General features: G+C 41.0%; 1 protein-coding gene across 1 annotated transcript in view; it reads left to right on the top strand.

Annotated features, from left to right (window-relative positions):
• atxn1a (ataxin 1a) overlaps positions 1 to 26,584 on the top strand; it is an 86,787-nt gene that overhangs the window by 36,093 nt on the left and 24,110 nt on the right. Inside the window, exon 4 of the mRNA XM_029513621.1 lies at positions 22,919 to 23,034. The gene's annotated coding sequence lies outside the window, so the exon portion shown is untranslated. The remainder of the gene's footprint in view (positions 1 to 22,918; positions 23,035 to 26,584) is intronic.

Here is a 26,584-nt window from a genome sequence, read left to right as displayed (position 1 = left end):
GGAGGAGCAGGGTAATAGAGACCATTTGAATCAGTTTCCAAGGTTCACAGGAGAATGTCAACAATGACCCCCAGGTTTAAAAGGAGCAAAAGGTAAAGGTTTCTGCAGTCTAGAACATTAAAAAAGGAAAATGTCTTTTGCAATATATTTTTTTTCTCATTGTTTTTCATTTAAATTATAACTTATAAATGAACAAGTAACTCTCTCACTGTCTAGTTTCTTCATCAAGTGACTTCATAAGTGGAGCTAAAAATGCGGCATAAACATTTCTCCCAGGTTGTAGTACGCCGTAGTACAACAGTACAATGGATTGTCTGTTCAATCACCGGCAAACACAGCCGGGCCAACCTCGTTATGTCATAGCGCTGATGGAAACAGCAATCTCTTTTGGTGCAGTTGATACAATCACAAAAGAAAAATAGCCTCTTTCTGTTCTGAGAAACACAAAATGAAAGCATGTTTAAGCAGTGAACTCCAGCAGCAACTCTTTATTGTCTCCATACAGCTGCTGTCTGTTTACAGAGGAGACATGCAGAAGTCAGGCTTAATAATCAAACAAGCAGTCCAATGGCTTCCCCCACAGGAGCTAATCAACGTGCAAATGTCTGCTCAGCTTAACCACTGTGTTCCATTACTCTGTTCTGATAAACACTGCCGTGTGTACTCTGTGTCTCTCTCAAAGTGTGTGAGTATGTGTATGCCTGTCAGCATGTTTGTTGTGTTAATAATACAGCATCTGCCTTCATCTTTGTGTGTGTTTGTGTCCGTCTGTAGTAATTTGCATGTGTGCTGTAGCTGAATGTATATGTATGTGTAAATGTCATGTGGAGCTGTGGGGTATTTCCTGGAATTCAGCCACCAGTACGGAAAAACATGTTGCCATAGGCCTTTACTAATGAGCCGTTCATGTGTGGGAACATTTTGTGTGTTGAGTGTGTCCAAGGTTATGGGGGTGTGATTCCATGTGTGTGTGCTTTTTGTGGTGGGTACGTTGTCTCTGAGACCATTTTCTCTTAAATATGTTTTGGAGAATCGGACAAAGTGGGTGTTTTAAGAGCTTAAGAAGTGTGTGTGTGTGTGTGTGTTTTTGTGTGTGTAATTTGGCTCCGTGTGGGCTCCATTATTCACATAAGCATGCTTGTCTACTGTCTGCATGATTAATCCACTGTCCTTCTAACGCCGACCCACTTTTGTTACTCTTTTCTTTGTTTGCTCTTGATTCTCCTCTGCTTTACAGCATTAAGCAATGAGTAATGATGACTGACATCATCTCTGGATAGGCTAGTGCCGACTAATTGGCCATAGCGATCTGATTGCATTACATGTTATTCCTTCAGGGTATTCCCTATCTTCCAGCCCGACTTTGAAAAATACCCTGCATTGTTTGGATGGACCAACAGATTTCTGTTGTGTGGCGTTATTTTGTTCACAGAAAGAAAAACAAACAAACTGAATTCACCAGTTGTTTCCCGAGCAGCTCGTAATATTTGCATTTTTGATTCATGGCTTGTGTGATTAAACCCGAGAAGTTAATAAAAGTAGAGGCTGTGATTGCTGTTAAGCCTTGTCTGGTCTTATTAATTGCTATAATTTAAAACGTACGCTTCAGGATACCTCGAGGAAGTTACAAACACGCTACAGGGACACTAATATACTGCTGAAATGTTTTTGATTATTGTGTGGATGCTCTGGATCCATGCACAGGAAAGGCACAAATAAAGCTTGAAAAATGAAGTTATGCTTTAGATTTATCAGTCATGAGGCTTTTTCCTTCTGCCATCTCTCTTCCCTCTCTGCATGTGTTTCTCTCTTTCTTCTCGCTTTCACAGAAGCAGCTATAAGAGCAACCTTTTCAAGTGAAGTAAAATGATTATAGTAATGCCTCCCCCCAACACTTCACCCTCTCCTTGCTCTCCTCTCACAGTAACTACTCTGTACATTTTGTTCTGCACAAAAGGGCGGCCCCTTGGATGCCCTCGCACTCTTCGGCTTAATGCAATCACACCTCCAGTATAAGTGCACTGTGTTTAGTGAGGAAAACGTGCAAGAGGGAGGGAGAGTTGAAAAGTCCAGGGGATACAGAAGGGGATTGGTGGGTGGCAACAGGCAGAAATGATCACATCAGAGCAGGATAATTACCAGCCGACAGAGCTGACAAGTCAAGGAAATTAGATAATTTACAGGTTTGGCTGTCAGTCTAGGTAACGGTATAGTTTCCTGTCACAAATGTCATCCTGCTGCTGTTACTGTTGCTCAGTTGCAATCGCTTGCAGACCTGGCATCTGAACTCCAGTCATGGCACACCTTAACTGGCTGGCCAGCCGGAAACGGTCTATATGGTCATAGTTTTGCAACATTAAGACCAATTAGACACAATAAAAATAGTTCAGATTGACAAAGTTTTACGTATATTTGCTGGTTAAATGAAAAGAAAAAAAGGAAAAAAAATCCAAAATTGGTTCCTACTTTGAGGTATTTAAATGGATCGTGTGACTAGATGTTCTGAAAGAGTCAGAGTTCATGATGACAAACACCTTTCCCTATGCAGGAGTTGAGCTCAGTTCAGCTTTTAGTGAGATGAATGGGGATGGCCTTTGTGGTGCCTGGGAAGTCCTTATGCTGAGACCTATAGGGATTTTATTGCTTTTACAACTAAGCTGTATGATGAAGTGCCATCTCACAAACCGCCCACCCTCGCCCACCGACCATTTTCTCTCCATATCTCACTATCTCTCTGTGCCTTGTTACCTCAGTTCTTTTTCTCACGTCATCATCAATTTTCCCTTCATTTCTTTTCTCTCATCTTGCTGGGTGTCCTTATTTCTCTGTTAGTTTCCCTCTGCTCCTCGCCACACAGCTGCCGCCAACTCTGTGGCCTTGACTCTTAGCCACAGCCTCCCTCCCCTAACATCTCCTTCCCTCGCCTCCCACCTCTCTTTAATAGTTAACAGTAACAGTGACATTAGCAGCCACTGCTTGTTAATGTTATTTATGTCAATTTCCTTTTTCTCAAGTGGTTGGCATGGCTGAGCAGACTTGAATGAACTCGTAAAGACTGTTTTTAATTGGCAAATGGCCAGGGAAGTTTATGTTATTTATATTTCTAACACTCTTGATCTGACATTGCTGTGATACCCGAGTAGTTAGCCCCAATCACTGCCTCCCTCCCTTTGAGAACATTATCTTGAGAAAAACAGTCAACTTGACTCCAACAGGAGGAAATTAAAAAATAATTTCAAGACTCTGCCTTTTTTGCCAGATAGTGACGATGTAGATGCACTGTTTTACAGGTATACACACAAAAACAAACCATAATTACTTTTTCTGAACAACTTGTGTGCATGTGTGTGTGGTGCTGGGAATTTCCATTATTCTTTGGACTCTGGCCTCTGCAATAGCAGTGGGATTACCATAGTTCTTTTCATGGGGGTTAAATTACCAGTTGTATTTATATCAACAACATGAGTAAAAACATTACTTTTTGTTTTTCTTATGCTGTGTTCTGGTGTGTATACCAAGCCATCCTGCCATCACCAAATTGTTGGTGTAGTGTGCACGGTGGTGCTGATGGATGGCCATTTACCAGTATCCCTATATACACTCCACTAATGTTCCTCTACTCAGTCCTTTTATGTGTGGAGAGGTGTGTGCTAATAGCCCGTCGAGCTGAACAAGTTTTTCTATACTTGGGGGAATGGCGTGAACCTGGGGCTGATGTAGCGCCCCGTGGTTCCCTGAATGGTATAACAACTGCAGATAGGCTTTGCTCGAGCGATTTTAATGGAATAGTGCAGGGTGAGAGCCAAGAGTCATTACTCAATGCTGATAGCATGGAGATTTTCAAAGTTACTGTATATGTTTGTGTCCACTTACAATAAATAGAAACATAAAAAAAATCTGCCACAGTGCTACAAGTCTGTTGTAACTACAGGGAAAGCGCAGATTTCCTCCCAGGAGTTCTGTTACTTAGGGAAGTTGTCTGAATCTTGCCATTGATCTGTTACACAGTAAAATGATTGTACTATCCCTTTTCCTACTCCTTTCATCATTGTTACACTGAGACCCCCAGACCTTTCATGAATGCAGTAAAACACGGCTGCTCTCTTAGCAATAATTCCTGCTTCAGTGCTCCACTCTGCAGGGACTTCATACTGTATTGTGATTGCCTTATATTGGGAACCTGCTGTACACATCACAGAGCAACACAATGCTGTGAGTCTGCCACTGTACATATCTGTAGACTGCGTTGACTAGCGTGTGGGAGGTTACATAAACATAAACAGTGAGGGAGGAAAGAACTGCCATAATGTCACATTGATAATGATGAGGAACAGAAGAGCTGCAGAGCAGGAAAAGGGACAGTGAATCAAAAGCAAGCCGCGTTGTTCTCTTTAGGAAAACTTAACATGGTGTAGGTTGTTATCTGTCAAATTTCACTATGAGTATAAATAGAGAGGAGAGCACAGCAGACCACAGACTTGAACCCTTAATTAAACTAGTTAGTTATTTACCTGCTGTCCTGTCCTGATTGTGCTGAGATGCCATACAGGGTTTTCTCACCATGACTCAAAAATAACCTCTGAGCTGTTTGAAGATGTTAGTGTGTATTTTTGTGTTGCTGCATGCCACAATGAATGACAGGGGGCACATAAACACGCACACACACACACCCACAGCTGAAGTTTTTATTTATTTATTTCTATATGATGTAATCTTTACTTGGCAGCATGTTGGCTTTGCGGTTAGTGCTGTTGCCTCACAGCAAGTAGGTCGCAGGTTTTGTTCTGGGCCTGGTGCCTTTCCATGTTCTCCCTGTGCCTGCGTAGGTTTTCTCCCACCACCCAAAGACATCATTTTTAGGTTTATTGGTGACTATAAATTGTCTGTAGGTCTGAGTGTGAGTGGTTGTTTGTCTCTGTATGTTGGCCCTGTGATGGACTGGCGGCCTGTCCAGGGTGTAACCCCTCCCCCCCAACCCCCCCCCCAACCCACGCCTGGTGTGAGCTGGCATTGGCTCCAGCATCCCCTTGCAACCCGGAACGGGGAAGGGGAATGAAACCTTTACCTAAAGTCATATTTAGAGTGACACAACACATTTCCTGGAAAGTGAAATGCAAATCATCACATCACATCGCATGGCAATGCAAGAGCAAGAATGCAAAGATGGCTCCCAACTGTATCAACAAGTCAGACACACACACAAACTCAGTCCACCTACACACGCACACACAAACATGCCGGGATCCATCTGTTCAGGACTTTTGACTTCTGTTTCTACACACACATATATGTGCACACAAACAACCAGGAGATGCTGCCAGCTTTGTGGAGACAGGTATTTTTAGTAAGTTTTAGAGCATGCTGTTAGTAGGAGTGCGGTTGTGTCCGTTTGTTGTATCCCACTCAGTTACTAGGACTATTAAACATCAAGGCTATCCTTAAACCTGAATGAAGAAAAAGCGTCATTATTATAAAGACAGAATGCATCCTGTTTCTCATCCCTCCCTTCACTCCTTTCACTGCACCAGCCGTATTAATGAATCTACATTTTTCCTTTAATAGAAATCCATATCTGGCGGTCGGCAGAACTTGTGCACCCACATGTACATCTTTACATATGTCCTTTTGCAACCTCTGGCACATGTTCACACACAGACACGCATACACAAGCAGAGTTTATGAGTGAGTCTGCCACTGTGGATGATGTGTCATGTGTTGAGGACACATGGGTCCAGTTTGGGCACTGATTCTATTCTAAATGAGGCAGGAGTTTGTGAATTATTGAAACGCCTGTCCTCTTTTCTCTGCTCAAGCTCCATCTCTCTCTTTCTTCTCTCCCTCTTTAGATCTTTTTTTTCTCTCTCCACCCCCCCCCCCCCCCTCTCACACATGCACACTCTTATCTTCGCCTTCCTTCATTTTTTCTCCCTGCTTCTATTATCCTCTATTAAATAAGTTGGAGGCGGGCTGGGAGGAGATTGATTTGTGAAGCAGTACTTCAGGGTGTGTGTGCATTTGTGTGAGTTGAGGGCTGTTAGTTAATCCAGTGTTGTCCTTGGGGACAGATTTGGCCCATATTACGAGCCGCTGTTACTGTGTCTAAAATCTCCTGTGCATTGAGACAGACATTATTTACTGCCATGCGTCGTCCCAGCCTCCTCACCAGCAATTCCTTCACAAGACCCTCCACCCTGTTCTGCAAAAGCAAATACCAAGAGAGAGATTGAGAGTTGAGATGAACATTACCATTTCATTAAATTACACTGGCTACTGTATATGCTGCATTCCAGCAACACAAAACACTTTATGCAAATGTTATGTAAATCATTATCTAGATAGAAAAGAACATCAATGTACTAAATATTTTCAAATGTTTCCTCTAAGATTAAGCCCATTACCTAGGTTATGCATTTTAAATGAGGAAAATAATGTGTAAAACAAAAACCAATGAAAGGCATTTCTCGCACTGGCTGATTTCTAAACCTCAGTTCTCATTTACTATATGATAGTACAATCCGCTGACATTTTTCGATGATAAGGCAGGCTGCAGCCAGGCTTCACTTCTGATTTAACCTTTGAATTTTCTCTGCACAGGGTTCCTACAAAATGATCAAGATAATCTTTGTGCCAAACTTTCACACACACTTGATAAAGGGCAGGTTTAAGAGATTTAAGGTGTGATTATATACAGTAGCCATTTATCTGCGCTGTTTGACAATAAAACGCACACTTGCATGCAGGATACCTCCCATCATTATCCCAAACAAACTCAGCACAGGTCAGATTATCTGTACCACTGCTCAACACAAATACAGGAACTGTTGGGAAAATTATGTTGCTCCCCACCCAGTGCTCATCAGCCACACGCGCTGTGCCCTTTAGTTTCGCTCCATAACACTCAGACTTCACAGCTGGTCGACAGTTGTCCGTTTTGTTTGTATAGATTCGGTGTCATGTATCAATATTTTGTCAGCTCAAATTAATGCTTGAGTGGGGTAGCTGGTCCTTGTGGTTCAGTGTTCGGCTGGCAGACGTCTCTATCCTGTCTTTATGACAAGAATTGATGAATGGTGCATTAATAACCGGTGTGGCTCCACAGGGAATTTATGCTATGTTGAGCATGCAAAATGGAAGCAATTGTGTCTTGGTGTTGATGTTTTCACTTTGAAGAGAAAGAAAGCGATAGATTAGAAGGAAGATGTGTACTCGAATGATGTATGAGCCACTTTCTGAGGGATATTTCTCCCACTTCATTCACATTAGAGGCTCCATGGACTCTTTCCACTAAGTGTTTGCATGAAAGTCTGATTGGAAATAAACCACTGACTGCCATTTAACATTTTTTTAATTCACTGACTTTAATCTATTTACTTTAACAGATTCCTAAATTACACCAACTCAGCTATTATTACTATAACACTGCATTTAGAACCATTATTCAAGCTAATGAGCTAGTTTCTTCTCTTTATTGACATAGGACCGTATTATTTTACAATACAGAGCCGAAATTATCAATGAATTCATTGACTGGTTCAGCAACACTAGCTGTTCATTTCCTGATTTTGTTTATCTTCTGATATTATGGAAAACCCAGAATATTTAACTGAAGAAAAAGCGCCGTGGACATGTTGAGCTATAATGAATACTGATTTTTCTCTTGATGCACAAAGAAATAATCAGAATAACTGTAAATAGAAAATAAATGTTCATTAGCAGCCCCACTGATGTTGAATACTGTAAAAATCCCTGCAGGCACTCTGCTTTCCTGCCACTGCTCTTCAATATTGATATGAGCAGTCATTGGTCCAGTTATTTATGAGGCCCCTCCCTGGTATTTTTCCATTGGCTTCAGCTCCACTGTAAAATTATTCTCTATTCAAATCCTTTTTTTTTTTTTTTTTTAGTTGTGTGACTCATAACCAGAATGAGAACATGAATGGCATGTTTGCAGTTTTCACATTTGCACATTTAATAGCCTGCTTGCTCTCTACATCCAGCTTTCCTTTGTTTTCTTCTCTTGCTCTGTCTCTCCCTCTCTTCTAGTATTCTTGCCAAAATACTCTTTCCCATAACCTTTTCAGGTCTGTGTGTGTTTGTGTGTTTCGCACAGAGGTCTTCAATAAGAGACCGATCAAAACGCACGTACTATCAGCCTTGCACACACACATCCACTTATGCGCACACACACATTTGTACAATACATGCCTCATTACACTGCCCCTGGGGATTTGTGTAGGAACTATTTCCTGTCTGGGGTTAGGGAGAAAGGGGAAGTAGTAAGGGTGAAATATGATGTAACCACAGCGGTGGTCTTCCTGTGTACTCTACTAGGGCTGGGTCTTACTCTGAGTTTAGTTCTTCCATGGCTGCTAATGGATCATTTGTAAAGCTGCCATTAGTGTAGCAAATTTAGTAAGCCGAGGGCCTGTTTTGTAAAAGCTGTTTGGACACAGTTTTTACACACAGATCGCACAAATTATTGCCACTAAAAAAATCATAGATCAGTTTGAGAGTCCCACAGGGCGACTGCATACTCATGCATGGGTGGGAAAGTATGCATTTTGGTTTAATCAGTGAAGCATGGCAGCTATTTGAGTGTCACGCAAAATTTAATATTCAGGAAAAAATACCAGTAAAGAGTTGGGTGAAAAAAGGCATGATCTGTGAAGTGTGGCATCACCTGCTAAAAACAGAGGCAATGTAACACCTCACCAACTGTGTGGACCTCACTTATTCACCCCGCGACAAAAATAAATAGATAAATAAATAAATACAAGAACATAGAAACACATTCACACGATATTCGCTTATTCTTCATGCAAACACAATAACAGACTATAAAAGTTGGCACTAACAGTTTCACAACAGGATGGAGGTTGTACTGAGCAGAATGCTCCTATACCATTTAGGCATTGAACATCTTTTGCATAGTGCACCCTAGACTCTGTCAGAGTGGAAAGTGTTTCAGTGTTAGTATGCACTTGAATACAGGATTTTTGATCATCTTATGCTGAATTTAGTACATGACTTGTAACAGTGTTCCAATGTCTTCCTTTAATTTTCAGTAGACAGCAGGGAGGGTAAATAATGATGCCTGGCAATTAAAAAGCGCTTCACACCTGCAATACGATGTAGTGACAATGCCTGATATCACAGTTTGTTTGATATATGCAGTGAAAAAAAGTAACACTGGTTGCCTTAAAATAGAGTGGAAAGCCATGTTTTTCCTCTCCATAGCAACAGTTCACTGTCGAGCACAGAGTTGGAGTTGATGGGGTGGATTCTCTCAGCCCCTTATTTACATAGTGTATGTGTTAGTGTGTGTGTGTGGTGTAAGTCTTCCTCCGAGTGTGTCTCTGTTTATTTGTGGACAAAGAGTCCCAAGATGTTGTTTGTTTGGTTTTTTTGAGTCCATCTCTGGAAACGTTGGACTAGTCGTGAAGCAGAGAGCCTCTGGCTCCTGGTAAGACAGATAATGAAGTCCTCACCATCTGCTGTCAGCTGTCAACCCCCCAGAGAACAATTCCACATTTAGCTAGAAAGGAGAATCCCTGGTTGTTTATGTAGTTATTGATGCATGTACTGTTATAATGCTGGTGGGGGGCCCATGTATACACACACTATACACGATTGCAGTCAATTGCCTCCCTTTCATCGACATGAACCCAGGAACCTAACTACTGTAGATGACGCTCTTTCTATTTGTAGCTGCAGGATAGAAGTATCAACACACAAGAGCGCATGCACAGACGCACAAAAACACACACACACTCACACACACAGTGTGTAGTGTCAGACACGGTAGGGGTTGCATCTCTCCAGATGGCAGGAGCTGCCCACACACACTGCCAGTTGTTATACAATATGTATTGTGTAACAGCAGAGAGCAACAGGCCCCCTCCCCATGTGTGGAGAGATAACACACACATACATCCCTGCCATTCACCTACAGGTACAAATATAGGCGATATAGGCAATAGACACATGATGTAGATGTGATGTCAACTTTCCCTCCATATATTGTACACACATACTGTATATGGGGACAAGGTCCTCATCAGTGGCACCAATGCAGGTAGATCAGTTGCCTGTGAAAGCCTGTAAAATTGCAGATATTCCCTTCATGACTCGACCCCCTGCTGTTCAGCACATCAGCAAAGCTCGTAGTCAGTAAGACAGCTGTTCAGAAACCCAGGCAGCCAGCCATCGAGACGGTTAATCAATTTGCCCGTTAGCCAGTCATACAGCTGTGCACTGACTCAGACAGCTGTTTAGTTAACCAGGCTTCCAGCCATTCAGACAGCTGTGTAATCAGTCAGCCCGGATGAGGTGTAATATGCTACTTTTTAGTGAGTTTAATGAGTTTATGTTAATGACACAAATTGCATTTTAGTTGCATTTACTGATTCACTCTGAGGTTTGTTCAGACGACTAATGCCTGTCACCTGGTGAAACCTGAAGAGACTCTACAAAGCTGGATCAAACCTATTTAAACTGGTAAATAAACTATATTTTATAATAAATTTTAGAATATGTGCCTCTGTCTGTCTTTGGAGTCTGGCTTAGCTTCATTGTGTTTAAACACATTCTGTCTGTAGTTCTATTTTTGTCGTCCTTCCTATCTCTCTTCCATTCTTTCCGTTCTAATTTCCATAGTCTTCATAACATAGGACCAGCCTCACCTTTCCAAAAGGAGAAAATCTGCCAGTGCATGTTCAGTCAATGTTTTGCATTAACCTAGACACCACAGTTGTACTGTCCATACCTAGTACAGAGGAATGTAACCTTTTCAGACAGTTTTCCGGTGTCTGTGTGCATTTGTGTGTCTCTTGACCTTTGTCAAGAACATTCCTTTCCTTGATGGAACGCAGTATATTTGGCTCTGCACAGTTTTGCCAACCTGAGCCAGGTTGTAGTTTTTCTACCAACTGTGGACCACAATGGTGTGATTGTGTTTGTCCCACCATGTCACACTCTCGCTCTCTCTCCCTCGCTGTGTCTCCTTCTCCTCCCACCTACTCTCTTTCTCTCTCCTCCTCCTCTCCTAGTTGGCATCGCCTTCTCTCTCACTCAGTAGACAGTAATAAGAAACAACAAAGTCATTTTGAGCTATTGCTCGGGATATAAGCTTGTTGATAGTCACAAAGTGTGATCCTTCAATCATATGAATTCATTACAATATATACACTCTGACTTTTAAACACAAACAGACACACACTCACACACAAAGCTGCAGTTAGTACACGTTTTATCTCTTTCCGTTGTTGTGCAGTGTGTGCTTGTGTGAGTGAGCGCAGAGCACCATGTGATGATGTAATGAGACATTGAGCAGAACTAACTGTGGAATCCCCTTAAAAAAACCACACGCGCACACACGCTGGTAACTCTTTCACATTTACTCTTTGTTTTATCTCTGGGTGTGTTTCTCCCTGGCTCTATAAGTCTGAATGACAGTAGTGTCAGCTTTATGATAACATTGTTTATGCCCAAAGAGAGTGTGTATGTGTGTCAAGAGACTTTATGACTGTAACTGGGATTACATCACCCACCAACTGAGGACTGACAGTGAATAAAGTCAGGGTTGGACAGAATGTGCGCTCTGCAGATACAAGGAGGTGAAGGACAGTGAGGGTGGGGAGAGACAGATGGAGGAAGGGAAGAAAGTGGCAAGAAGGACAAGCATTTTCTGGAAAGGGAGGGGAGGAGAGAGAGGAGGAGGGAGGGGAAAGGACATATTTATGCTGAGTGGGAGAGGGAAAGAATTTAGATTAGAGCTCAGCAGGGGGAAATTTAAAAAGATAAAAGGGAAAAAGATGAGAGGACAACTGTGATTTTTGTCTGTCTGGCCAACATAATCAAAATACCTGGGAAATGACTTGGTATGTGATTATTGATAGTTGTTATCAATAGAAGTGATACATTTTCCTTCCACTGAGTATTAAAGGAGTTCATTTTAATGTCCAATTTAATAGATAGTATGTCATTGAGTAAATTGAACCGGAGAAGAGAAATAATTTTGAGAAACTGATGAGAGGGAAAGAGAGAAGGACAGAGAGGAGATGGGGAAAGGGACAGAAAAAGAATTTTACAGGACTTCAGTGTCTTGTTGACTTTTCATTTAGAGATTGAGAGAGACTGTGTGTGTGTGTGTGTGTGTGTGTGTATTTTATGTTTATAAACGCAATAAAAATATTCCCTGCCATTCTAATAAAGGACACACACACACGCACGCACACATACTAATATGCTGTAATGATCACACACACAGTCGCAAACGAAGTGTTCGTGGCAATAAGCCAGAACGACCTTCCTTCAGCCAGCGCCCAGTCATAGTAATGATGTCATCCTCTCCCACACACACACACAACCACTCTGTCTGTCTCATGCATACACAGAGACCCATATACACAGTCCTTTACAACACTCGCCACCAGATCTTGCGAAGCAACTATGCAATACCGTTTGAGAAACAAGGGGATTATAATTGTGAGAGCATCTTCACTGAGGTGAGGTGTTTCATAAGGTCATTTTTCTAATTAAAGTCGCGCACAGTGAATGTGATGTCAAATAGTCTGTTGTCGTGATGTATATGCAACTAGGAATTAATGCGTGAAGGTCTACTTAGGCCAATGTGTCTAAACACAAACACACCAAAAAAAAAATGCATTTTTTTGTTCCTGCTGAGCATCGTTACATACAAATGTGTACATCTGAATGCACTCTAAGTGAAGACACATGCACCTAGCTACCTGTGAACTTGTTCTGTGTGACAGAAATGTTCTGCATTTTGATTTCCACAATACATTTATTGTCAGCACAGTGTCAAACAACACACTCTTATACACAACCTCGCAGCAGGGAAAGCATGCTCAGTATCAAGCAGTGTGACTGCCCGTAGGCAAACGAGTGTGTGAGAATACGTGTATGGACATTTATATATAGGTCTGTGTGTGTGTGCATGTGCGCGCGCTTGCGTACGTGCACATTTCCCATGTAAATGTGACAGAGTCCTTAAAATCAGCAGTGTTATAAATAGACGTGGCTCAGTGTGTGACTGCTGAGAACAACCCTCACTCTTAAAGGAATATGACGCTCGCTAATCTGCTTCTGTTCATCTGCATTCAACTTGAACAACAAAGTTGTGATGCTTCTTGTCTGGTAGACAGTAAAGTGGAGTTGTAGTGAGGTTAAGTCAACAATGTATACCTCAGTCTCTGTCCTCAATTCTCCCTCTTTTACCTGTTGTTGTGGCTGTTGCTTTTTTTGGGTCACATATTCATTTATGCATTAACACACATCCACTTCATATTCACTCAGGATGTGTTTAAAGCTTGTGCTGGTAATTCTTTAGATCGCTATATTTGTGCAATAACAGAGAACTTTTTCAGCAATGGCACAATCAACAAAGTAGTTTTCATCAAATACAACTGAGTGTGTAACTAAGGGATGGATAAAGCGTCTTTTGAGTGTACACCGACCGAAAGGGCCACAGCATTGTTGTATCTGAAAGGGTTGGGGTGGAAGGTGGTGGGCAGAGGAGAGAGTGGGAAAGTGGGAAAGTCAAATGAGAAAGAGCAAGATGTGTTGAACGACAGCAATGAAAAGGCGGCAAGGGAGACGAGACAGTCAGGTCGGTCCAAAAGAGCAAGGCGATAACAAAAGGAAAATTTCGATGGTTGAAAGGACTGAAGAGAGACAGAGTCAACAAAGCGTGGCAGAATATTATTTCCCCAGACCAGGCAACGACTGTAACAACCACAGCGAATAATGAGTCTGACCCTATCAGCCGTGCAGATTGGTAATAAAGCCATGAGCAGTGTTCATTTTCACACTGCAGAAAAAGACTCGTCTTCAAAGCTATGAGAGGAAATGATGATGTGAGGTTTGTTTGCCAGCACTCTCTCTGTACAAAGATGCAGAAAGAGTGCAGCATTTGTCAGCTGTTGGGGGGGAAAGACATCTTTTATTGTTGATTTTATATCTCAAATGTTACATTGAAGAATAATTGAATAGTCTCTTTGTGAAAGGATGGAAATGAAAGACGAACGTCATTGAGTTGTCAAATGTGTATATGGCAGATTGACTGCTGTTTGGAGATGTTGAAGAGATCGCTGAGTGTAAATCAAAAGATTTTATGGGGAGCAGAAGTGAAATCAATTAAAATAAGCTTCAAATATATGTAGAATTGATGGATGATCATTCTCAGCAGATATTTCTATTCCAGCAAATCCTTCAACATCACACATAGTGATTTAATATAAAATACTGAAATATCAGCCAACATAATTTGGGCTCTTATTTGCTTTACTTTTTGATATTTTTACCAAAAAAAATAAGTTTTAAAAATTGGTTCTGCAAACACAGCTGACTAGTGGGAACGTTGCAGTTGTTTTCCCATCAAATGTCCTCAATACAGTTTATCTAATTCCTTCTATTTTACTTTTATGCCATCATTTTTTCCACCCTATCTGACTCAGCCTCTTTTTCCCCCCACTTCATCCGTCTGTCTGAGTTTCAAGTGTATCATTACTTTGGTTCAGAGGACAGTAGCAAAGAGCTTGTCTCGCTGTGGGGTGCACGGTGGTGTGTGTGCATGTGTGTCCCACCAGAGTTGGTAACAGTGTCTGAGGAGTGCAGCATTAGCCTTTGAAGATCTTAGAATGAAAGAAAGAGACGCACTCAGATGAGTTCTTTTTTTTTTTTTCCCTTTATCATATTCGGGCTCATCTCTTTTTCTTCTTTTGTTTTACGCCTCTTACTTTTAATAATTCTCTCTCTTATTGTCTTATCCTCATCTGTCACTGCATTTTCATTTTTTTTAAATCTGTCTCTGGTTCAAAGGGACTCTTGTTTTCATTCTGCAGCAGTGCAGTTTATTTGAGTCTGGGTTTAACTACTTTTGATATTCTCACTTCCTGTGAGTTTATCACTTTCCCACATTCCCACATACCCACAAATGATAACCCACATAACCTGTGAGTTATCATACACGTTACTTAATACTCACAGAAAAAAAATGTGACCCACCTCATAAGAAGTAACCCTCATTTCCATTTCGCTAACACACCAATGTAAAATGAAAAGAAGGAAGAGAGTAAAGTACCTGACAAGGACATTGCCTGGTCACTTAAAGATGCATGATTCTTAACCTGTGACCTTCCCTGAACCACAAGGCTGCAGTGCTGACCCAGTTATAAAATTAGCCCACAATCAGAGGGCGTTTTCATAGTTACCGATTTGATTTCAAATTTGTTCTCATTTCTTTTTTTAATATGCAGTCACATTGGAAAAGTAAAATTGCAGCCAAGGCAGTGAGATATTTTCAGTGCTACAGTAATGAACTGAAGCATTCCACTGTAGACATATCTATCATTTTCTCAGCAGTGGGGCAAGTGCTACTTCAGCCAGCCAAAATTTCAGTTGTAATTTCCTTTAAGAGCAATCAAATGGAGTGTGTGTCTCCTGGATCACTAACAGGGCCTCCAGTTAAAGCTCCCGTTCCCATCTGGGCTCAAAATGGCTGAAATAATAAACATTTCCTCTTCTGTATGAAATTTGACTCTCGGCATGGTGAGATAATGATAGAACATGTTTCTGGTTGTGATGCTTTCATTAACACATGTTGGGTTTTTATATATATATATATATATATATATATATATATATATATATATATACACACACTCGTTAAAAACATCAGAGTTGATTTTTGTAGCCCTTTGTACATTGTGTTCAGTCAGCTACTTCAACCCTTTCTATTTCTATAAGGTTTGCAGAAGAGCTTTAAAGGTTTCAACCACTCAGGCAGCATCAGAGCAGGCCGAGCCACGATTGTGTGTGACAATAGTATTGTGTCTCTTCTATTTGCTTCTCAATGATTGGTCATCTGAGAAGCGTCGGTGTGTATGTGTGAGATTGGTAAACCGATAGGGCACATGTCAGAACAGGCTATCTCCTTACAAGCCAGTCAGAGTTGTACTCCAGAGAAAAACGCTCAGCTTTCATTTGTCTAGAACTTGATTTTCCCTAAATACAATTCAGACTCCTCAGAAAACTCACACGCATGATTTGAAGACCTACCAAAGTACCCAAGAGTCTTTGAAATCCTGAAACTGGTGATCTAGACTCTTTAATATGGGCGCAGCAGGACCCAAACTGTGACCTGTTGGTTGGCTTTTGGCTTTTGAGCTGAACATATCCTTCCTTCCTCCGAATGCAGAGGAATGGATATGAATCATAAGCTGCTTTGTGAAACAATCTGATGCTTGTAGAGAACAAGCAACATTTTTTTGTCCTCATGCTTAAACAGTCAAAGCTAATTTTGGGTTAATCAAAACAATTGGAGTAATTGTGAATGTCAGTGAAGTTGTGTGGAGCAGCTCTGTGCCCTCCTTGGTCTAAAGGGACAGGAATCCCCTTCAGAACAAACACCTCTGAACACACTGTACATTTAGCATGACAACATTATATATTTGCATGTGGATATATTCACCTTATACAGATATTATGTATTATGTATCTAGATATAAAGTGCTACATTGTGTGTATGTTTTCCACAAGACCAATTACAGTTGTTGCTTAATTATTTGCCATCACAATATTTCATGTTTTGACATTTTATCTCTTATCTTTTTTCAAACTACTTCTGAAGCACTGACTGATATTATGTGCAGATTTAAATTTGACAGAGTAGGGAAAAGTAGCTAGATAAGTCAGGAGAAATCAGCAGCCAAAAATTCTTCAAGAAATGTAATGAATGAATCTTTCCTATTCACACTGAGAATAAGCACTGTTCTAAATTCAGATGTGTTCGACTAGTAAACTTTGTAGCAGCCTTGGAAACAGCAATTACACAGCATTGACTGCTACTTAGTACTCAGGATAAGAACTGAGAAACATGAGACACATGACATGACTTCATGTTGAAGAGACGCTAACCTGTCCACCCTGCCAGTTCAAATGCTGAGATCACACACACAGAAAGACATACATGAACACACACACAAGGTGGCAGGGGCCTGGATGCTGGGCAGTGGGCAACAACACGTAGAAGATGAGACAGGGGAGAATCTGCCTCTGATAATGAGTACACAAATGAACATACATCATTACACACGCACACGCATGCACACACACACACACACACACACACACACACACACACACACACACAGAAAGATAAGGACACCTTTTTTGCACAAACTAGATATTTCTCTGACAGTTCAATGGAACTTTCCTGAAACTATAATTTAATCCTGAAAAGTTGTCTGTGTGGTTTTTTTTTTTTTTTTTTTTAATTATTATTATTATCAATCACTTCTTTTTTGCTCGGCAGCACACTCATGTGGTTGGACACAGTCACACATTTAAAAATCCCTGTTCAACTGATCTGAGCAGTGTCATCACTACCACCAAAACTAAAACTGGAGATGCTGTCCTTATATATTTATATATATGCACCTCTTACTGACAAAGCTGCCACAAACAATGGTGGTGAATTATTGTTTGTATTGTATTAATGTATATTTTAAATAAAAACACTTCATAGAATCATGCATACACACACACGCAGACACACTATATATATATATAATAATGCACACATATCCACAGTTACGCACACGTTTGTGAAACTAATTACTTCTGGATGACACACACACACACACACACACACACACACAAACACCCAGGTCCAGCTGTGTCTCTGCCAGACTCCAGGGCAGGGGGCCAGCACAGTGAGGTTAAGAGAGTGGCAAGAACACTAACTGGCAAATCAGTGGCCAATTAAAAATTCTCAGCCGTGTGTGTGTGAGTGTCCGTGTCCTTGTTTGACTGCCAATGAGAGGGTTGGCACAGAAAATACGCTTCCTATTCTCTCAGCATGCCCTCTTAACGCAAAAGATTACACAAACAAACACACACACAGGCAGAGAGAGAGAGAGAACCTTGGATTTATTTTACCCATTGTCTTTATTTGGGACCAATGAATGCCTGTCTTTTCTCTTTGTTTGCTTGTACAGGCATTTGTTTGTGTGTGAGTGCATGCGCACTCCACACACGGGTGAAGTTGTATAACCTTACAAAGTAAAGCTCTAACAGGAGAGAAAACTCTGACAGCATCATCATAGCACAGGGGACATTACCCTTAATATAGAAGGGTGTGCTTGTGGGTGTTAGAGTGATGGCATGTCTGCAAATAACAGAGAGGGTGAAAACAAAAAAGCGTAAGAAATCGTAAGAACAGCTTCTGCCTTGAGCTGATTGATTTTGGAGTAATTATAGGAATAACTCAGTCAGCACAGTTCCTTTCTTTATCCTCCTTTTATTGATAATTAGTGGTGAAGAGTCATGACAACAACCTAATGCCATCCACCACGGCTGGGGGTGGGGGTGGGGGGTAAATCCATATGAGCTATAGATCACTCTCTCATCTTATAGTAGCATTGCTCCTTGTTATGCTGTTGTTTGATTTCACATTACCCTGATTGCTACTTGCCTGAGCTTTGGGCTCGAGGGTTACTAAGCAGGGAATGGCTATAAATGGTGTTTGATTGGAAAGAGTTTAGAACTGGAGGGAGGAAAGTGGAGAGAGAGTATTGTAAACCTGGAAGCACTGACCTTTCTTTAATGTTTGTCTTTGCTGAATGATTTACTTTTGCTTCCTGGCTCGTCATGTCTTTTTCTTCTCCCCTTCATTCAAACAGTATGTTAAAAAAAATAAATAAATAAAATAAAATATATATATATATATTATATTGAGTATATAATAATAATAATAATAATAATAATATATATTGAGTAGATCAGGTCAGCAACAGCTGTTTTTTTGTTTTTTGTAGCACAGGAGCTAAACTAGCTGAGCTCCCACATGCATACAACTGGTAACAAAAGATTGAGGAATTTTAGATAAAGGATGGAGATAAGTAAAGGACACTGGTTGATCCAGACATGTGTGCGACCAAGATAACATTCCTCCATGCTCTGAGCACCTTCAATCTTCAGACAGTTGATTCTCACTTGTGGTATGTTGGAATCAAGGGAAATGGGGCTGTGGTTGGAAAAGGCATTTCCCTTACATTACAGTGATGGTCGGTCACTTGGGCTGTTCACACACACACACACACACACACACACACACACACACACACACACACACACACACACACACACATACACCCACACAGACAGACACATACGCACGCACATACTCAATATATTCTTCTGCCTCAACCAACCAAACAGCTGTCAGACACTACGTCAGCTCTGAAAGTATTCTGCCTATGCTTCTGTGTTCCTGTGAATGTGATTGTGTGTTGTATTCATGATAAGAAATTACTTGTGTATTATATGTCATTGGTTTTAGAAACTGAGGTGCTGAATGCGTTGAGATTTCCCTTTGTGCAAAACAAAAGCGTTTGTAGACATATAAATGTTCAGAACAAATGTTTAGACTTGGAAGTTTGACATTCAGCACTGTAACTCACAGGGCTACCCCCTGGTAAAGCTTTTTCTGAACCCAGTACTTCTGTTTCCAGAGTGTGTAGCCATTTCTTTCTTTTTTTTTTAAAGACTGCCCAGAGTGTGTAGTCATTTTTTTATTTTATTTTTTTTAAGACTGCACAGTTTGGTGAAACTTTTATAGAAGGCAATCATCAGGCAACAGCCATGGTAATTGTGGGTGGACGACATTTTTTTTTTTTATACACTTGGCAAAGACAAAATGGTAAGAATGCCGCCACTTAAACAGATGAAGTGATGGTTGAGTGGACAAAAGTAGTCATGGTGTAATCATGCCAGCATGTGGTCAAGTACAGCGAAACACTCACACAGGGAACACTTGTTGCACATGCTGAATATCATTGCTGTTTGATTGCGACCACCACACGAAGCCGTAGGACACACATGGCTGACCAAAAGTTATGAACCCATCAGCCCTCGCTGTGAGGACAGCAGGTCATGCACAAAAAAGGCGGCAGCTTTGTTCTGTTTGAAGTGTGAAAGCCACTCATTAGGTCACTTGAATGCTTGATCCAACACTCAACACTCTGCTGCACTGGCAACATGCCCTGAGAAAGACAACCAGAGCCCCATCTGTTAAATCACTGTAAATCACTCTTTGATTACAGCGTCAGGTGGCCTGATCCACAACACAACACATACAGTACACAACTTAAGTGTTTTTGGTCATTTTTGGGCAATCACTGTCACATTTAACCACTCTTTGTTGTTTGTTTGGAGTTCAGTGCGGTTATTATGAAGTACTCACAAAAACAGGGTGACAGAAACATCTCCCAAATGAACGTATTGCAATGTTATGCAGAGGCAATGAACAAAGAACAACTTAGAGCTCTGTGGATTTGTACTCACGAGTTCTTCACTGAAGCGGTCTGCTCAGCTGTGCTTTGCAATTTAATCAGTCTTTCACTTAATATATTTTACACAGAACCATTCATGACTAATTCAGACTGATTTAGACTGATTGAGACAAAGTGTCTCTAGTTTGGTTTGTGTGTGTTCAGAGGAGAAGCTTGTAAAGGCTGAGGCTGTAGGATTTACTCTACATTGACTTTATTAACAGTCAGTTGTCAGACTGGTTAAACATTTTAAACCAAACTATCTCCTGTATGTTACTTGTGTTTTCTGTACGATGTCATCGTAGTGACAGCCTTTCACTGCCCTTAAAAATGATTTCCCAACTTTTTCTGAGCTTCCTGAGCTGCGCCTGAGCTCAGCATTCACTTTTATCAGCGTACAGCATGTGGGTGGTCTGATTAATATTCTCAATCTGATCACGTATTCACCAGTTCATTGCTGTTTTTTTTTATTGTTGTTTGAAAGAGTAACTTGGCAACTTGGCTTCATTTTTGTAGCGAACTACTGAATGGAGAACATGAAGGCGTTTGCATTTATCCAAACGCCTGAAAATAAGGTTTTATAACACTTTCTTAAAAAGTAATAATTTAATACTGTACAGTATCTGAACTTAACGTCTCTAAAGACAATCAGGAAGGACAGTATTTTCCATGAGAGCAGTAACACAGTGGTTAGATTTTTGGTGAAAATCCTTTACTCAGCACCAGACCTTCCTTTCACTGTCCTCCTCCTTTTCCAAGAGCCATTTCTCAGCTTTCCACAGTCCCTGCTGTTTCTCGCTGGCTGAGCCAGTGTTGTGCTCCCTGTGAGTTTCTATCTGCCTCTTCTCTGCCACCATCTGTTTCTCTCTGTCTCTCAGTCTCTCTGTCGCGTTTTTTCTTGCCCTCGGCCTTCTTTATTCTCTCTATCTCTCTTCTCTTTTGTCACCTCTGGATTACCTTTCAGTTCTTTTTCTTTTTTTTTTGCTCTTTCTCAGTCTTTGTATCTGTCTCCTCTTTTTCAGCTTCTGTCTCTCCGTCTCTTATCCCCATCTCTCTTTCTCTCTGGCCTTTTCTTACCATATGATGGATTCCTTGCCAGTTGGAGTCTGCTAATCCATGGCCTTAGCACAAATCTATTTTTTTCTCTTCCTCTGTCTCTTTCAGACATCTTCAGTGCACATAAACCCTGCTGCTTACTACGTGCAGTCAATTTGTGTTTCGGCAAGCATGCTACATTACACTTTAGCCTACCATCGAAAGTTACTGATTTTTCCATTTCTGACATACCAGTCGATTGCTCGCTCTTTCTCTCTCTCACTGCTCCATTATCATATTTCATTTTCAGCTTTCAATCCCCAGCAGAATGGAATCATCTTGCATAACATAAAAAGTGCATGTATATATGTTAGTATTAATGCATCACACAAAAGCAGCCACGCTTTGTTATTTCCCCCCTCTCTCTTTGATAAGCTGCAGCACCTTCTGACAGCCTCACATACAGTCAGACATATAAGAAGTGGGTCAGTAGGATGTTAGGCATCCCACACACCTCCACACACATACTACGAACACACTTAGACAAACACACGCGCACACACAACTGACTACCAGCAGGGAAAACGCTTCTTATAACATCCCCATCATTCCACCACAAACTGCCTAATTAGTCCCACAGTGTGTGAGCGTGCTGTCGACGATCAGCCGGTCTGTCTCTAATGCCCGTGTGTGGGTGTCTGCTGAAGTCAGCTTGTTGCACATATGATGCTTTTAAAGGTACTCTGCAGTATTTTAGCAAATATTACAGGTGCTGCTGTAATGGCGACCTGTATTTGCATTGCCATTTATTTATTTATTTATTTATTTATTTTTTATGTATTTATTTTTTAAATTAGACATTTTCAGATAAGAGCAGATCAGTCTTAAAAGTTACAAGCCTGAAAATTGACAGAATGGAGAGAAAATTTTCTGTGCTCTTTCATAAAGTAGTGTTTGCCCTCACATACTTTTGCTGGAGCCCATTTATTTAATCTTCGACCTGATTAAATGGTATTTGGTGAATAAATACAATAAGTCTTTTGATTCTTTTGATTACAAATCCTTTTATTTCACTGTGAACGCCCATGATTTCTGTAGAAATGCCATCTCTGTTTGTTTGTTTGCTGGTAAGATGCAGAGCTGTGTTTTGACATTATAGTTCACCATCGTCATCAATAATGTAGTGCCTTTGTTTGACTTTACTGTGAGGTCCACGTAAACCTGGCATAAAAGGATCAGAATCAGATACCCGTTCTGTATTTGAAGAAAAATGGGAGAATACCACATGTGCTTATGGATCAAAGCTGGGTGATGTGTTGCTCCATGGTGAAACCTGTGCTCCATCCTCAGTTGTGTGTCCAAATCCCTCCTGCTACCCTCACTTCCTGCTTATGCTCATTGCGTTTATTTTCTGCTTATATCTCTAATACTGTGTGTATTTTTTAATTTGGTGCGAACGTGGATGCCAAGAAAGATTAAAACATCCTCTTTCTAATTAAGACTTATCTTGTATTGTTCTCATCCACCAGGGAGTGCTGAGTCCCTGAGTCACCACACTGCATTCTGGGATAGTCTGGAACCCTCTCAATGGGCCGTACCACCTGCTGACAAACCAGGGGGGTCTGGAGGAGTTGTGTTGAATGAGGTGAGAATATTCCTGTTCTTCCTGCTAGTCTGTCTATATCAGGGTTTCATTTACATAAAGTTGTGTTTCTGCAGTGTAAACTACTTTTACGCGTATGTGGAGACAATCACACCGTATTAGTTTAGCTCAAATCGAGGTTGTGCTTGTTAAAGTTTAAGACAGTAGTTAACTGCTTACTGCTGAATCACTACTGACGAGCTTCTGCCATGTTGCTCCTCCAAACTAAAAGCTGTACGTCTGACTGTTGTGTTTAATTTTGATGTTGTAGGTTCTGGCATGAGGGGCATTCCAGCCCTGTACTGTCTCCATAGCCAAGAGCCTTGTGTTGCTGATTAACATGTCACCCTGGTCACAGCACAGATGCAAGTACATTTGATATTAATGCGAGTTAAGTGAGTGTAGTGGCAGCTCATCATATGCTCACAAAGTTTCCCCTTTCAGTCGCTCTAAACCACAACACAGCACAAGTATAGCTCAGATCAAATTGGTGGCTCAGTCCTGCAGTCCACATATTCTCTCATTTGACCATACAGTTGGGCTAGATGACTCATTCATGCACCGACTCTTTCAAACCAGAAAGATAAGAAGGCATCATTCAGTTACTGAAACAAAGCCAGTGGGCCGCAGCTAACTGAGGTAACCAAGTTTGTTTCCTGCCCACGCTGTGACTCGGGGAAAGGCATTTTCAGGCTAGAGGAAAGCACGTCTGCCTAGTGACTGTGTGTTTGTTTATGAGGCAGCATCTGAGATCTCTGTTGGAGCAGCAGTAGAATACATATAACATCCCAGCAACCAGCTGCTGAGCCTTATAGTTAAGGCAATTAGCATGAGATGCACCCATTAATAATGTCCTTCTAGGGCCTAAGTGGAGATGGGAGAGGTGTGCTTTATTGCGTTGTTGATATGTATTCGTGTGTAATTATCTGACTCTTATCCATATTCATTAATGAACCACAAACAAGAGCAGCGGCTGCTTTGATTTTCCTCTGAATTACTTGCAGGACTTGCAGTTATTTTCTTTCTTTCTTTCTTTCTTTTTTTTTTTTTTGCTAGTCCTGATCCCCAGTTGGGAAATGCTCTTTTTACTGTCTCCCCTTTCACAGGGAGGTAAGATCGCAGGGTCAGAGCTGCTGGCGATTATCTTGCCTCGCAGACATTTCAGTCTAGCAAATGTGTGAGGTCAAGTTTTCAAACTCAGGCCTTCTGTTTGATGGATAATCTGCTCAATGTAAGCCCCCTTTTTTTTTTCTCTTTCCCCCAGCAAGTCATTAAAATGAGTATGAAGAAACATTCGCACAAAGTTTTTCCAAGTTCTTTCCCCTTCAATTACCTTGCATGTTTGGAAAGTATTTTCTAGTTGTCTGTCACCCAGAGGGAAACTAATATATTGCTGTCATGAGCGATAATCAGTGGACACAAGTTTAATAACGCTAAATGACCTACACTGGGAAGCTTTGCACCGAGTGGATGATTAATGTTTGAGTTTACTAGAGTGTCAGGATACTAAATGGCAGGTTAAGCCTCAAGGCACTGCTGATCTGTCCAACTATGAGCCAATAATACGCATCACATACTAATTAAAAACATTTCATTATTGCACAGCACGGGGATCAACAGTGCACACATTAAAACATAATGGTGGGCAGTCCTCGACTGTTCTGAGCAACAACCTCAGCTGAAAATCCCGAAATGCCTGCGAAGAATTCATCGGCTTGGTTATTTCTATGCTTAAGTGAGGGATGAAATCTTGATAAGAGCAGTGCAGTTTCCAGACACGTCATTAAAACAATGTAATTGCAAATATTAACATTAATCGGTTAAAGCCAATCTCCAATCTGGAGCAATGCTTTGTTGAATTCATTTGTGATAAAGAGAAAAGATATTCAGATTTCATCGTGCTTTTAGCCAGTTTTTAAGAAACAAAAACTTTAGTTTTTCACAAATTTTTACTTTGTAACAACCTTCTAAAAATAAATTGAAAGTATTTCTCAGCATGTGTCCGTGTTTTCAGAGCAGCTTTGCTCCCAGTTGTCCTGCCTCCATATGTGTTGCCTTGAATTGGGAGAAGTGATTGATCTTCAGGCCCCCCTTCTTTTCTTTTTATTTCTTCGTTTTTTGTTTTTTTTTTTCAATTAGCTCACAAAGTACAAACAGGGAAAATAAAGATTATATAATACGAGTGCTTAATCAACAAATGATCGAGTCTACCGTTTCTAAACCTAAATCAATGCTGATGATATCAGCCAAACATGCTGCACATATCCTTCAGGTTCGACTCAACTGTTTTGTTACGATGCAGGTATAATTCAGCACTGACAGAGAGACCAACCATTACTCACTTATACAACAAAATGTTCCATATGCTCCCATAGCATATGGAGTAGAGGTCCTTCAGCAGTACCCCACTTTGCATCATCCCATTTTGTACGGCTCTGATGGAGTGTAGCGTTGTCTGTTTTGTATTTAAATTTAAAATATCACCCTTAGTAAATGTCTCAGACATTCACTGGATGTTTTAAATGGGCCAACATAGCTCTCATTCTCTGTGAAACTTTTTACACAGAGCAGGTTGTGGTCATAATATTTTGGCTGATTGGTGCAATTCTGAGCACATACAACTCAAGGAAATCCGACCTTAAATTGGTGTTATGTTGGAAGACAAGTTTGATAATGCCAAAAATATTAGCGCTTCTCAGTATCAGAGTTTGGACCCCATTATGTGTACTTAGCCAGAAAGTGAGATTTGTTGCCTTATTGACATAGTGTGGGAAAATATTGTCCAAGCATGTTGCACAAGGTTTACATAACTCTAATAATTCAGAAAATGTTCCTGCTGCTTTTTTCATTCTCACTCCAACACTGTGCTGATTGAATTGTGAGCCTCCTTCACACTATCACCATCTTTCCTGGTGAATCCAAAGAGCAAAACGTGTGTGTGTGTGTGTGTGTGTGTGCGCGTGTGTGCGTGTGTGCGTGTGTGGGGGCAAGAAAAAGAGTAAAAGAGAGTGAGAAAGTCTGTGCTATTCTTGGCTGGTTGGGGAAGTCTTGGCTCCCTGGCGTATGGGAAAAGTGCTCTTGGCAAGTCCTGAACGTAGCATTCCATTATGCTGTCCTCTTGAAACACACTTAAACACACACACACACACACACACAATTTCTTTTTTTTGTCACTTAGGAGGGCATTGCACTGACTTACATTTAGTCCCTGGAGACTTAACCATACCCTTACATTTACCAAAAACCAGGTCTTTACCCTGATACTTAATGAGTCACAGACACACACACACATTCTCCCTCTGTTTTCTCCACTGTTCTCTGTCTCTCTCTCTCTCTCTCTCTCTCTCTCTCTCTCTCTCTCTCTCACTCTCTCTCACACACGCACACACAGATCTGTGTGCACACAAACATTTGTGTGTAGTCAGACATGCACATGCCCACATCCACACATGCATTCAGAGGAAAAAGACTGAGAGCAGTCTCAAAAGAGAGCTTTCTACTGTACTACTACTACATTATGCCCTGAGGCCCAAAGGCAGAGTTTCACAATCGT

The sequence above is a fragment of the Echeneis naucrates genome, chromosome 11 (genome assembly GCF_900963305.1).
Source record: "Echeneis naucrates chromosome 11, fEcheNa1.1, whole genome shotgun sequence".
NCBI lineage: Eukaryota > Metazoa > Chordata > Actinopteri > Carangiformes > Echeneidae > Echeneis > Echeneis naucrates.
This window is presented reverse-complemented; position numbering and strand designations above follow the sequence as displayed.